We start from the raw sequence: 11,906 nt of genomic DNA, 5'->3' as shown, positions 1-11,906 counted from the left end.
GGTATTAAATCCAGGAAGCATCAGGAGGGCCATAGATTCTTGCTTCTCCCTCCCAGCCCCACCTATGTTCTGACTTGTTATCTAACTTTCCTTCTGCTGGGTCTCTTACCTGCTACATTTGGCATTCACTATATTCTTGATCTTCAAGGTTTCATTTGACAGAATGAAAAGCAGGAAGGGGTAAATGCCACCATCCCATTCACATGATTCATATTACTCTGAAGCACATTTCCACACCTGCTTTCATATGATTCACCTGAAGACACTTAAAGACACACTAGAAAAAGTATTCTTATAGGCAAGAAAGTAGCTGCTTCATGTTGGCCTGCACTTTCCTTTGGTGTAGGGTACCTACATTAGCCACTTTGTGTGACTGTCATCTCCTGTGCAAGATGGCCAAAGGCTGATTTTGCAGATCAGCCGCTGAACTTCTGTGAAAAAGAAAGAAAAAGAGTTAGGCTTCCTAGTTAGTTTTCTGGGATGCATGAAGAAAGCCTTTGCTGGAGCTGGTAACAGCTCATCACCACCAGCAGGGCTGCTCACAATGCTTTCTCCCAGACAGCTCTGGGGGTGGCTGGATCCCTTCATGGGATGACATAATTCACTAAACCTGCAAAAAGCTATACCTGCCAAGGGTGTCGGGGGAGGGGGGTGGTGGTGGAATCTTTCTGGCATTTTAGGAAGTTGAACTGCCTCAGCAGAGGGCAGTGATGCCAGAACTGCCACAAGAGAGGGAGGGGCTCGTGACCGTGGGGTGAGGGAGAAGGGCCTCCACATTTGGCAGCAGGGAAGCATCATGCTGTTTTGGCTGTCCATGGAAGCACAGTCTGAGCCTCCTGCCAAATGACTGGATGGCCAGGCCAGAGGCAAGCAAAGCTGCAGTGCTCCCAGGCACTCCCTGCTGAAGCTGGCACTGTGCCTGGCACCCCAGGGTGTTAACTGGGGCAGGGAAACAGCACAGCTGGCTGGACAGCAGGGCAAAGGGACACTTGCCAGCTGGGGCAGAGCTCCAGGGATGTCCCTCACACAGCTAGGAGAGACAGGTCTATGTCCTGCAAAAGAGCATCAGCCTCATTGGGGGAAACCCTCATGATGTCCTAGACTAGATAACCACCCTTGCCTTCTGCTTGGAGTACAGCAATAAGGGGGTATGTGTCCTACCTATCTGGCAGAAGAAGGACCTGACGCTGGGTATCCTGCCACCACAGAGGGGTTAGACTGAGGTTAAATCTTTATTTCCACCAGCTGCACTACTTGCTTGGTTTTTTGTTTTTGTTTTTTTTTTTTGTGGTCGGGGGACGACTGAGGCTTCTCAAAGGACATTTGTGAAAGCTGTTATTTGTGGATGCCATCAGGGCTTAAGCATGAGCTGGGTATCTACGGACTGAGCTCAGGAAGGGAAGGGAAAAAAAAAAGAAGAAAGAGAAAGCAGAGGCAGTCCCAGGCATGCCCAGGAGCAGACCTTTGGGCACCTCAGGAATTTTACTGGCAGGAACATAGGCACTTGCAGACTTCAGACGCCTCCAGGGTTAGGCAGTAGCTGAACAGGGGTTTTGAGGATCTAAATATTGGCTGCAAATGCCTATGAGACAGCTTACATGCCTAAACCTTTTTTTGTGGCTCTAGCCCTAAACTAATATTATGGAAAATACCAACAATTATTAGGGACTTCTTATCAGATTGGATACATATTTCCTTTACATAACTTTACCATGGCCTCATTTATGTGGTGCTTAGAAAGGATGAATACCTGTTCTGCATGAGTAATTATGCCAAAGGCTTGTGTGAGGGAGGTAGTTTATGACTGCTGAATAAGGCCAGCTATGTTTACCTATACAGCTTCATCACTTAAACTAAAAATTGGTCTTACCGCTAAATCTCCCTCATTGCTTCATTTACCTGATTGCAAACAGATCCCAGAATATGCAGTTGCACTAAGATGATTGATGCCAAGATGCTGCACTGAAAAGGAAGAATTCTTTTAAGTGTTATCATGACCATGAGCACAAGCAAAGCCACGTCACGTGACAAAATGTAAATAGAGCATTTCTTAGAAAAGCCATTTATTTGCCTCCATGATTTATTATTCAGTGACATATAGGGTATTTTTTCTTTGTTACTGGCACTCATGTTCATAATAACAAGGTACTTGACTTGAAGGTATTTGGCCAACCTTTCCAAAGTGCTATGTAAGCAGTAATCAGAGAGAGCTAGGCTTGTGAGTCAACAAATTGCTCTCCCATGCTGATCAAACAGTCTTGGCATCTCTATTAAAAAAAAACCAAAACCAGATTTTGGACTGGCTTACCCAGTTTTCTCTCTAAAATTTTTTATTGTATTTGCATTTGGCAGAGTCCAGGCTCAACATAACCAAAGGTGACAGTTGTTTTATTAATAATATTTTACGTGTGATTTTCATTTACATATAGAAGGATATATGAGATAGCCAGTTAGCCTCCAAAGTTCTTGTTGGCATAATTTGGGTTTCATTTGCTCAACCTAGAGGCAAATGCTTCTCTCGTTTTACACCATACCTCTGCAGCCTGCAGTAGAAAACAGTCTAATACTCGGGTCAAAGTTAGTCAGCTCAGTAGAGTTGAGGTTTATTATGAAAAGCTTTCATTCCAACCTACTTCAAGTTATTACTATTAAAGCAAGTAGCAATCAGATATACTGCACAAGCTACTGGCATTATCGGAGGGGAGAACTCAAATCTAAGTGGGATTTATGCTCAGTTTCCATCATCTATGCCCATCATATGTGCCTACAAACCCAGGTCCTGAATACAAAATATACACCCATGCTTAATCTTGCTACTTCACTTGTAAATTAATGCCTTAAAATGAAATACCTGTAGTTGTGTATCATTTCACTGCTTCTGTGTGCAAAGTGAGTAGGGCTGCATGAATAATAGCATTTATTTTCACTGTGATTGCTGAATTCAAAATCTTTTGGAAGCTTGCGTTAAACTGGTGGAACTCTCCTCTCTTTCCTCCTCTTAATTTTTTTCTTCCATGAAACAAAAAAAGAGGAAACCTTATGTGCATTGAAAAGCTCCTTCTGACCCCCAAAATGAAACACTTCATTTTTAGACACATATAGTAAAAGCAAAGGAAATTAAAAGGCTAGATTTCCTAAAGCAAGAAGGGGTGTTCTCCACCTTCTTATTCCGTAGCCAGTAGGCAAAAGATAAATTTTTTGGTTTCCTGAGGTCTTTGAAATGGCTATCTCCCTTCCCTGGAGATGCCACTCACCATCCCTCAGCTTAAGGGGGACAACCAGGCTGTGACTTTACATGCAGCTTGCCTGCTGTGCAGCTTTCCATGTTGCCTGTTTTGTGCTGCCCCAGGCATGGGAGCAACTCACAGGAAAATGAGGTGAGGTGTCACTGCCTGAACCAGATGCCTCCAAAGTAGCGGGTTATCCTGCTGCAGACAAGGTGCTCCCCTAAGGTACAGCCCTGCAAGTGAAAGCTCTTCCAAACACCCTCCTTTTGGTCCTGTTTTGGTTTGTCTGTATAGTAAACCGTTCCCTAAACCCAGGGGCTGCTTATTCTCAGTGAGGGAGCCCTTCCCATCAGGCTACACAGTTATGCTGCCTTTTAACCAAAGGGTTATTTCAGCATTTGGTTTCTACCAAAGCGCTGTTAAAATAGTTTCACTTATTGCAGGACCACAAACATCTGTTAATTATGGGTCTGGGGTTTATTTATTTATTTATTTTAATAGCTAGGTCTTATTGACCTTCACTTAAGCACTTTTGAAAATTTTACCCCATATAAAGACTGCCATGTTGAAAAGTGCTAACAATTACCATCATGGGAGTCTTGGATTCAAAGACAGTTTGCAGACCTCATTAAGCCAATGAGCTCGCCAAGTCCACTCTTTTCAGTTCAATGGAAGCAATACTTAAGTCCTTTCATACAGCAAACCAGCTGCTAGCAATGTAGGCTGCCTGACATGGGCAGGGAAAGCTAAGCTCACCCAGGGAGACTTGTGTGTTTTTCTACCAGAAGACAGTGACTCACAAAGGGAGCTGTGAGAAGAACCCTAAAAAGCAGCAGGGGTTTTTCAGCATAGGGCTGATCAGTGAAGCAGTCAAGATCTCTGAGCTAGACAAAAGTCCCTTGGTTATCTTATGTCACAGGAAAAACTATTTCTGTATAGCATCTGTCAAGAAGCATAGTTAAAGTGATAAATCTTGACTAATGCAGATCAAGACTGGCAAGGTTTTCCTAGCCCAGCTAGGGATGGACTAGCACGCTGCATCACACCATTAAGAATTCTTGTCTTGCTTGCAGAAGAAAAGCAAATTTTGAGAAGTTTCGAGAAAATAAGATAAGCAAAGCCAACTCTTCAAAGAGAGGTAAGGTGCTCTAGGCATTCAACAGATCGAAAAGCCAGACTACATATTTGCATACTAAATATGGAGGTAGGAGAATGCCTCAGGCTAGACAACAGTGTTTCTATACTTTTCAGCTGTGTGTGAAGGGTAGACTACAGGCACCCATATACATCAGTTTGGGTGAAGCAGATCAATCTAACATTACACAGTAATATGCACAGGGCAAGAGTAGTTTAGAAGCTTTCATTCTTAAAGAAGTGAGAAGCATAGTAGCATTGGTATTCTATCAGGGAAATCAGAAATAAGAAGGGAATGGACAGATGCACAAAAGAGTTTAGACTACTGAATTCAGTACTATTTAGGCACTTTTTATCTGTGAGGAAAGAAAAAGTTTTGAAAATACATGACAGGTTTTTATGATCTGATTATTGAGAGATGTCTCTGCCTGAATTAAGATGCAGATGAGACCATATGCTGAAGCAAATAGTATGAATTTTATTTAAAACCCCATCCTTTCCCTTGGTTGTGTCATCCTCAGCTCAGGATGTTTTCAAACAAGTATTTTCAAAGGGTAAGTCCCCTTTCCACTCTACTTGCACTGAAGTTACGAAGATGAAGCCTCACATTAACTCAGTACAATCCCTCAAGGTTTGGCCAAAACCACTCTATTATACTTAGGAATCTCTCTAAATTTGTATCCTACCATACATCCTTGCAAGCGCTAATCCAGTATAGAAACCAGAAGCTGCCCAAACATAATTCCCAGGGGGGATGTAACTGAATACCTCACCGTGGTATGGCCATTAACAAGTTTTATAGAAAGAAGAAAATAATACAAGATTTGCTCTAGAACAAAAATACATGATAAAGTTCCCTGTTGAACATTTTTGAGACATTGTGTCCATATTTAATTTACAGTTTCCTAGTGTTTATCTCTTCAGGTGGAATTTTACATATTAACCATTGGTAGAACACACCCCATTTTGTAATTCCCTTATCTTACTTAAATAGGAGACAGATAGCGACTTCTATATGTGCTCACACCTTGCTAATAGAAAACAGTGATATATTGAAAATTTCCTTATCGCCTTCAGTTTCCACACAGGTGTTCTTGGTGATAAGCTACTGAATGATATAAACAGTGATTTCAGGTAAAAAGTAACCACTGGTCAAGAGGAAAGGGAAAAAAAACCCTACCAAAAATTAAACCAGACTTCCCAAGTAGGATTTGGAACTGAAAATTATCAAATACAAGTGCATAAGTGTGAATTTTTTCCGCTGTGTCTGTGAAGCACAGAATCCCTTGGACTTCCCTTTAGTAATGCTTGGTCTCACTTCTCACAACTTCTCTTCCATTCTGAGATAATCTTGATGGACAATTCACAGATATGATAAGGAACTGTATGATATTCCCTTATTTTTATCCAATGATAATATTCATCTGTCCACTGGCAGGTTTGTCTCCAAGGAGTGTTATCACAGGACAGCTCTTCTACTGTTATTCCTGAACAACAGTGGTAGGAGAGTAATTCTAGAAGAAGAATTACTGAGCTAGCTCTATTGATTTTCAGCCAAACTGTTAGTATTCCTGTGACTGTTCTTTAAGATACAATAGAGATCATTTAAATGTATTTAAACTAGCTAAATTGTGTTGCCGCCTTGTGCAATGAGTATATTGAATCACCTCAGATCCACAGAATATTGTAAAAGTTTATGTTCTACATTGCCTTTGATTATTTTCATTTTTGTATTCCGAAGAAAATTTGTATTCTCTAACCGTTACTGAGTTCTTCCAAATGGACCATAGTGGCCTAAAAAAGAAGCAAATGCACACTTGTTGTAAAAGTGCATGACCAAGTCTTCACACCTGTGAATGTCACAGATTTCTGGACAAGGTCATTAGGGACAAAACTGGAAACCCCAGTATGTGATGACGTTTTTGAAAATCCAGCCTCTCACAGTTTTCCACCATCTGCATTAATTATCCAATAATAGGATCAACTAAGATTAGTAATACATAAGCCCCTTCCTGAAATGTAGAGGAATAAAGTATCAGTTTAACAGAAGCAGGAATTCAAACATACATTTAATTTCACAAGAAACATTCCAAGATTGTCTCTCAGGCTTTCTCCAGAGCAACACAGACTGTGCTCCCTGTCAGAACAGGACTCTGGCTTTGTATTTATTATTGATGTGCCACTAACAGACTTCAGTGACTGCGCACAGCCAGGCAGACATCACCATCACTGGACAAGAGCACCAGACTCCTTAGTCTAAAGGATAGCATTGCCCTTCTCTTATCAATTCCCTTTAAAGTTTCTGCCATCTTACCAGGAATAAAAGGTACTTTCAAAAAATGGTCCTTTTGCTTGAGGGGAAAAAGTATTTTTTTTTTTTTTTTATTTTCTCAGTGGCTAATAGATTATTTCTCTAGGACTAATTGAGTCCTGTTGAGTAAGGAAATCTATCTTTCTTAGATTTTGGAGATATCTTTTTGTGTTTAATGTAAAACATAAACAATGTCAGACCTATCAAATTTCTCTCTTATTTCTGCCTCACATGCTTTCCATAATGTTTTTATGCCCCAATTATGTCTTCAAAGTCTTGGTGTCTACCGAACTTCTGAAACTTGGAGTGAGGCACCTGGTTGATAAGTTTGGTTTGGGGGTTTTGCCTTCCTTTTATCAAAGCCTGACCAACAGTTTAAAAAAAGTAATCGTGAATATTTTCCATAAAGTCAAGTGTTGTCTGAATAGGTTTCTGTAAATCTATGAGAGTTACCAAGTTAAAGGCAGAGATTTCAAAGCCCAGAATGTGTGAATCAGTAATGGTAGGATTCAGCAGATCTCAGGTTTCCAAAGCTTCCAGTTTCTCAATAAGAGGTCCTAGTACATAGGCACAGCATGCCACCACACAGCTGGACAGCATCCTTACCATATCTACTTAGCACATATTCCTTTCTCAAACCCTCTTATAGAGGGTTCTTCACTCAAGGTGGATAGCAGTAGGAGTTTAAACCAAAAGCACCACTGCTGGAACAGTTTTCCAAGGGCAACTGTACAGAATATTCAGTATATCTTGATTATTCCTAAGCATTCTTGATAAGTGTGAGATATGCTTAACACTTCTCAATAAATCTTTTCATAGGAACAAGACCCCATAGGTATAATTTAACATGCATTAACCAAAATGGAGTAAAGCTCTTGAAGTGTCTTTGCATTCTTGAGATCTGTTGCCTTATTTTTATTTGGAGTACCACAAGCAATCACACAGGTATTTTTTGTTCTTGTCGCAGTTCTTGTAACATGAGTGTTGGCTGTGGATTATGTCTCAGACTCCATCACCACCAGTACTGTCTCATGTCATTGACTTTTCCTTATTTTACTCAGTCAGGGTCCAGTTGGATACCATCATGTGTCAGAGTCCACAAGGAGGCATAGGGTCTGAGAGTGGATTCTCATGAGAAAGACAGCAATGTGAACAGGAAATGTCCCATCAGGAATCCTTTCTTGGGACAGGCTCCTGTGGAAAAGAACAAATCCTTATTGTCACTGTTGCAGCTTTAACTTTATATTCTTCTGCTCATCCTTTGATTCATTCTCTCTCCCCCCCTCTATTCCCATCTGACGGGTGGGAAACAGGATATTTTGTGAAATTCTTTCCTTCCTGTGTGGGCCTACATGGCATCTTTAATTAGCAACTCTCTGCAATGGAAGTGAACAATTAGAAAGCACAACTGTCCTGCTGAGGAGATCATAATACAGTTGCTTTTTGAACAGGTATTTAAGGCATCACTTTCTGTCATTTACGAAGATCATTGATGTTATTATTTAAAAATATCGCACACCAAAAAAAAATTTAAAACACTTCCTTACATAATGAGTGGTGAGGAAGAGCTTTACAAACATTGTCTCTCTTTGTGTCCCCCTGGAGAAACTGTGATGCAAAAGAGTGATGGGAAGGAGACCTCTGCCTGCTTCCATGGACAGAGCTCCAGCCTGCTGGAACATGCCATTTCACCTGGAATGAGTAGGAACACTTGTTTCATTAATAACTTGACCCAGAAGCTGATCAGAGTGATGTTTCCATCCACAGACACCCAGTGTGGTTGAAAAGATTTTTCTGAGGGTGGGATTTGACACTATGGAGGTACAGACAGCAGTGCTGCTTTGGAAGGAGATCAAAATAAAGACAAGCCTGGCACACTCAGAGGACCTGAAACTGATCCTTCCTTACCTAGTTTCATAGATAGGTAGTTGTAAAATGCTATTAAGTCACATCTGGCAGGACTGTCCTTAAACACCAGTAGTCCAAGTAATAGCACTCAACTTCTGGATGTCCTATAGGGTTGACCTATCCCTCTCTCCCAGACCCACCATGCTGAAATTTTCTTTTCCCACTGGTATGACTGCACAGCCCCAGAGGACATTAAGATGATCCTTCTGTCTGATTTTCTTTTTTTTTCCTTTGTTTTTTTTATTAGTTTGAATATCTGATATTTTACCTGGCATCTGGGAGAACTCATTTAGAACACTACAGAGCAGCATACACTCATTTTGTGAAAACAAACAGTAACCACACAAGAAGTTAGATGAGGGAAAAACCAGGATCTCTGAGCCACTATGGCATTCTAAAATTTGGGGCTATGAACTAAGAGAACTGCAGAACAAAGTACAGGATTGTGCTATTACTAAAATATCTGTCATATCCCAAAAGTGTCTGAAGGTTGGTGTGCAGACATGTGTAGGATCTCACCAGGCTGTACATCAGATCTGAGAAGAGTCTCACAGATAGAAATAAGATTTTTTTTTCATGCTGAGCCTGGGCTTAAATCTCCCAACCACTCTCTCATGTTGTCACAGCAACGGGTTTGTCCACAGCCACTTCACAATATAAAGCAACTGGAGGCACTGCCTCCTGATTTTCATACAGATCTAATCATGAAACAAGAATGTGCTTGGTCATATTCATACTGGGACTGTGTGTCCTAAGCGAAGTTTGTGCACCACGATAAATTGGCTTGCAGTTGAAAATAGAAACTGCTATGAGTAATGACTGAACCTGTAACTCTGAGCAAAGATTAGTGTGTGAATATTGCTAATGGCATTAAGTGTCTTTATCACATCTTGTAAAGTGTTATCAATCAAACTACAGGTGTTAAGCAGGTAAAAGCTCTAGTTTGAGGCAATAGATAAGAACTTTTCTCTGGAATCTTAAGCACTGTTTCCTACTAAAGCTCTCCGGAGAAAAAGTGTCAGGATATCAAAGGGAAAAGGAAAGATTTTTTTTTTTTAGGCGTTGGGGCAGAAGAGGGAGGGGATTTTGTAGGCAGTTTTAGGAGAAGCGTTATTGACCTATCACAACGACTTCAAATACCAGTCTCTTCTCACCATCAGATGTTTTTTATATTTACCATAGAATCTGCCTTCTTTTTTTTATAAATAACAATTTGCTAATAATATTAACAGCTATGCCTTGTCAACTTGTGAAGTACATATGGAAAGAGAAATAAGCATATTTGAGCCATGTAGCTTTACCATATACCATAGGCACCCAAAAAAATGGGTGGCATTGGTCCATTACATTGGACCTTGTTTGATGTCCTGGGATCTAATGCACATCATTTGGCTTGCTCCCAGCAAGAGTTATGCATATTTAATACATAGAAGGTAAAGAAATCAATTTCAAGGCTATAACTGAAAGCCACTATAAAATTGCACTATTACTGCTATGCTGTAAATTACATGTTATTGATTCCTCCAGCCTCTTTTACAAGCAAGGTGATTGGTGGATTGGGGCCTCAGCCCTTTATATCTGCATTCAGACTCCACTTGAGGAATCTGGTGGCCTTACTTTGAGCCTCCAATTGGGTACATTATAAACCCACCAGCCTGCTTAGGGCTCCTGCAAAAGCAGGCTCTGCAGAAAGGGCTGAGGTACCTCCACAGAGCCACACAAAGAAACTCTCAGAGCTGGACCCACATTCTCTTTTAAAATGCATATATAATCCTCCCTGCAAGGACAGAAATAGCTGCATTTATAGGAAGGAGAAATAAGATCCCTATACCTGGTTTTAGGATGAACCACGAGTTTGTATTTTTGAGAGCTGAAAATTCGTAACTCAGAGTGACTAAATTTTTTTTCTGAAATGAACATTTTTTTCTGAAACAACTTTATACTTTCTTCCTAATCCAAGAAAGAGAGGGAATAACCAAAAGAAAGATGTACGTAAGAGTTACGTGTCCTAAACAACTTAACACCAGGGGGAGAAGTAAAAGCCCTTTTTACTTCTGTAGTTAGTCAGAGGCTTCAACTTGTATTTTAAGACAGACAAGCACTTTGATAGTCATTTTAAAATCTGGGAAGAGAGGTAGGGATGTACCCAGGGACATTACTTGGGGCAGGCACCAGAAAGCAGAGGCCAGAAACTTGGCTCTACAGTTCCAGTTTTGAGTTCCAGTTGCCCGACCAGAACTCTAAACCATGGAAACCGCAAGCCAAAGCCAATCATGAAAACAAACAAACCCCAAAACATTAAAAAATGTGCTAGGTTAAAGCTCTTCAAAATTCTGTGCATATAAACTGATATTGAACTATCTACCTCCTAACACAAACCACTGCAGATGAAACAAAGCCAATCTCCTCATACACATTTTTAAATGAGGTGATTTTTCAGAATTTCAGCCAGAACTTGAGTGTACTGTAGATTCAGTTAAAACTTTTTTAATAGTTATCTCATATTGCAGTGATCATCCCCTATTGCCCCTCAACTATCACACAGAGTGTTGTGGTATTTTTCTGTCTAATGGTATAAGTCTATTCAGAAAGGCAACACCCTGAGAAAGCTGAGAATTTTTTTTGTGTCCAAACTGACAGTGGGTCAAAAATCAAACCCTGACTCTGAGCCCTTTGGATGTTGGAGACAATAGCCCCAGACTTGTCAACCCAGTGTACAGCTGTACCATGGTGTGGTCCAGATATGGACCAGATGCCCAGCTACAGCATTAAGAAATACATGCCAGTTAATTTACTCCATTTAGTACCCGAACCTAACAGTAGTAGTTCAGGCCCTGAACTGAATAGTGCAATCTCAGTTACCAAGATTGACTGATTGGGGTAATTGAAGTGATCTTACTTAACATTTGCCTTAAATGATCTAGCAGTCTGATTCAGATAAGATTTCAAACAGTCTCAGTGCTTTTGATCTCAAATTACCTTCAGGATTAACTCAAGCTTGGTTCAGACACAGAAAAAAAAAATCTCTCAATTATATCTTACACCGTAACCATGCTCAAGCCCTCTTCCCAATTCCACCAGCATAATTAAATCTCCTCTCAACCCAGTTGTGCTAGGGATGGTCTGAACTGTAGCACAGTGCTGGGAAGCTGAGGGGGAGAAGCAAGACAGCACCTACAGAAACTCCTGTGGCTGAAGAGTGGTGGCAGGAGGGAGTCCTTTCTGCCTCTTTTTTTAAATGCTGTGATTTAATGGATGCTTTCTTGTCTCTCTGGTACACAAAGAAAAGTGTATGTGAGCAATAAGATGAAGAGACAACATGTCTT

The 11,906-nt window shown here is 40.7% G+C and overlaps 1 long non-coding RNA gene across 1 annotated transcript in view; it reads right to left on the bottom strand.

The window, feature by feature from the left end:
* Positions 1 to 4,819: 4,819 nt before the first annotated feature.
* Positions 4,820 to 11,906, bottom strand: part of LOC113991524 — a 75,009-nt gene continuing 67,922 nt past the window's right edge. The window contains exons 5-6 of the long non-coding RNA XR_005565526.1: positions 8,220 to 8,364; positions 4,820 to 7,866 (exon numbers count right to left, since the gene is read on the bottom strand). This is a non-coding gene — a long non-coding RNA (uncharacterized LOC113991524). The remainder of the gene's footprint in view (positions 7,867 to 8,219; positions 8,365 to 11,906) is intronic.

The sequence above is a fragment of the Pipra filicauda genome, unplaced genomic scaffold, assembly GCF_003945595.2.
Source record: "Pipra filicauda isolate LSUMZ 115617 unplaced genomic scaffold, ASM394559v2 scaffold48_size3843733_pilon, whole genome shotgun sequence".
Lineage (NCBI taxonomy): Eukaryota > Metazoa > Chordata > Aves > Passeriformes > Pipridae > Pipra > Pipra filicauda.
This window is presented reverse-complemented; position numbering and strand designations above follow the sequence as displayed.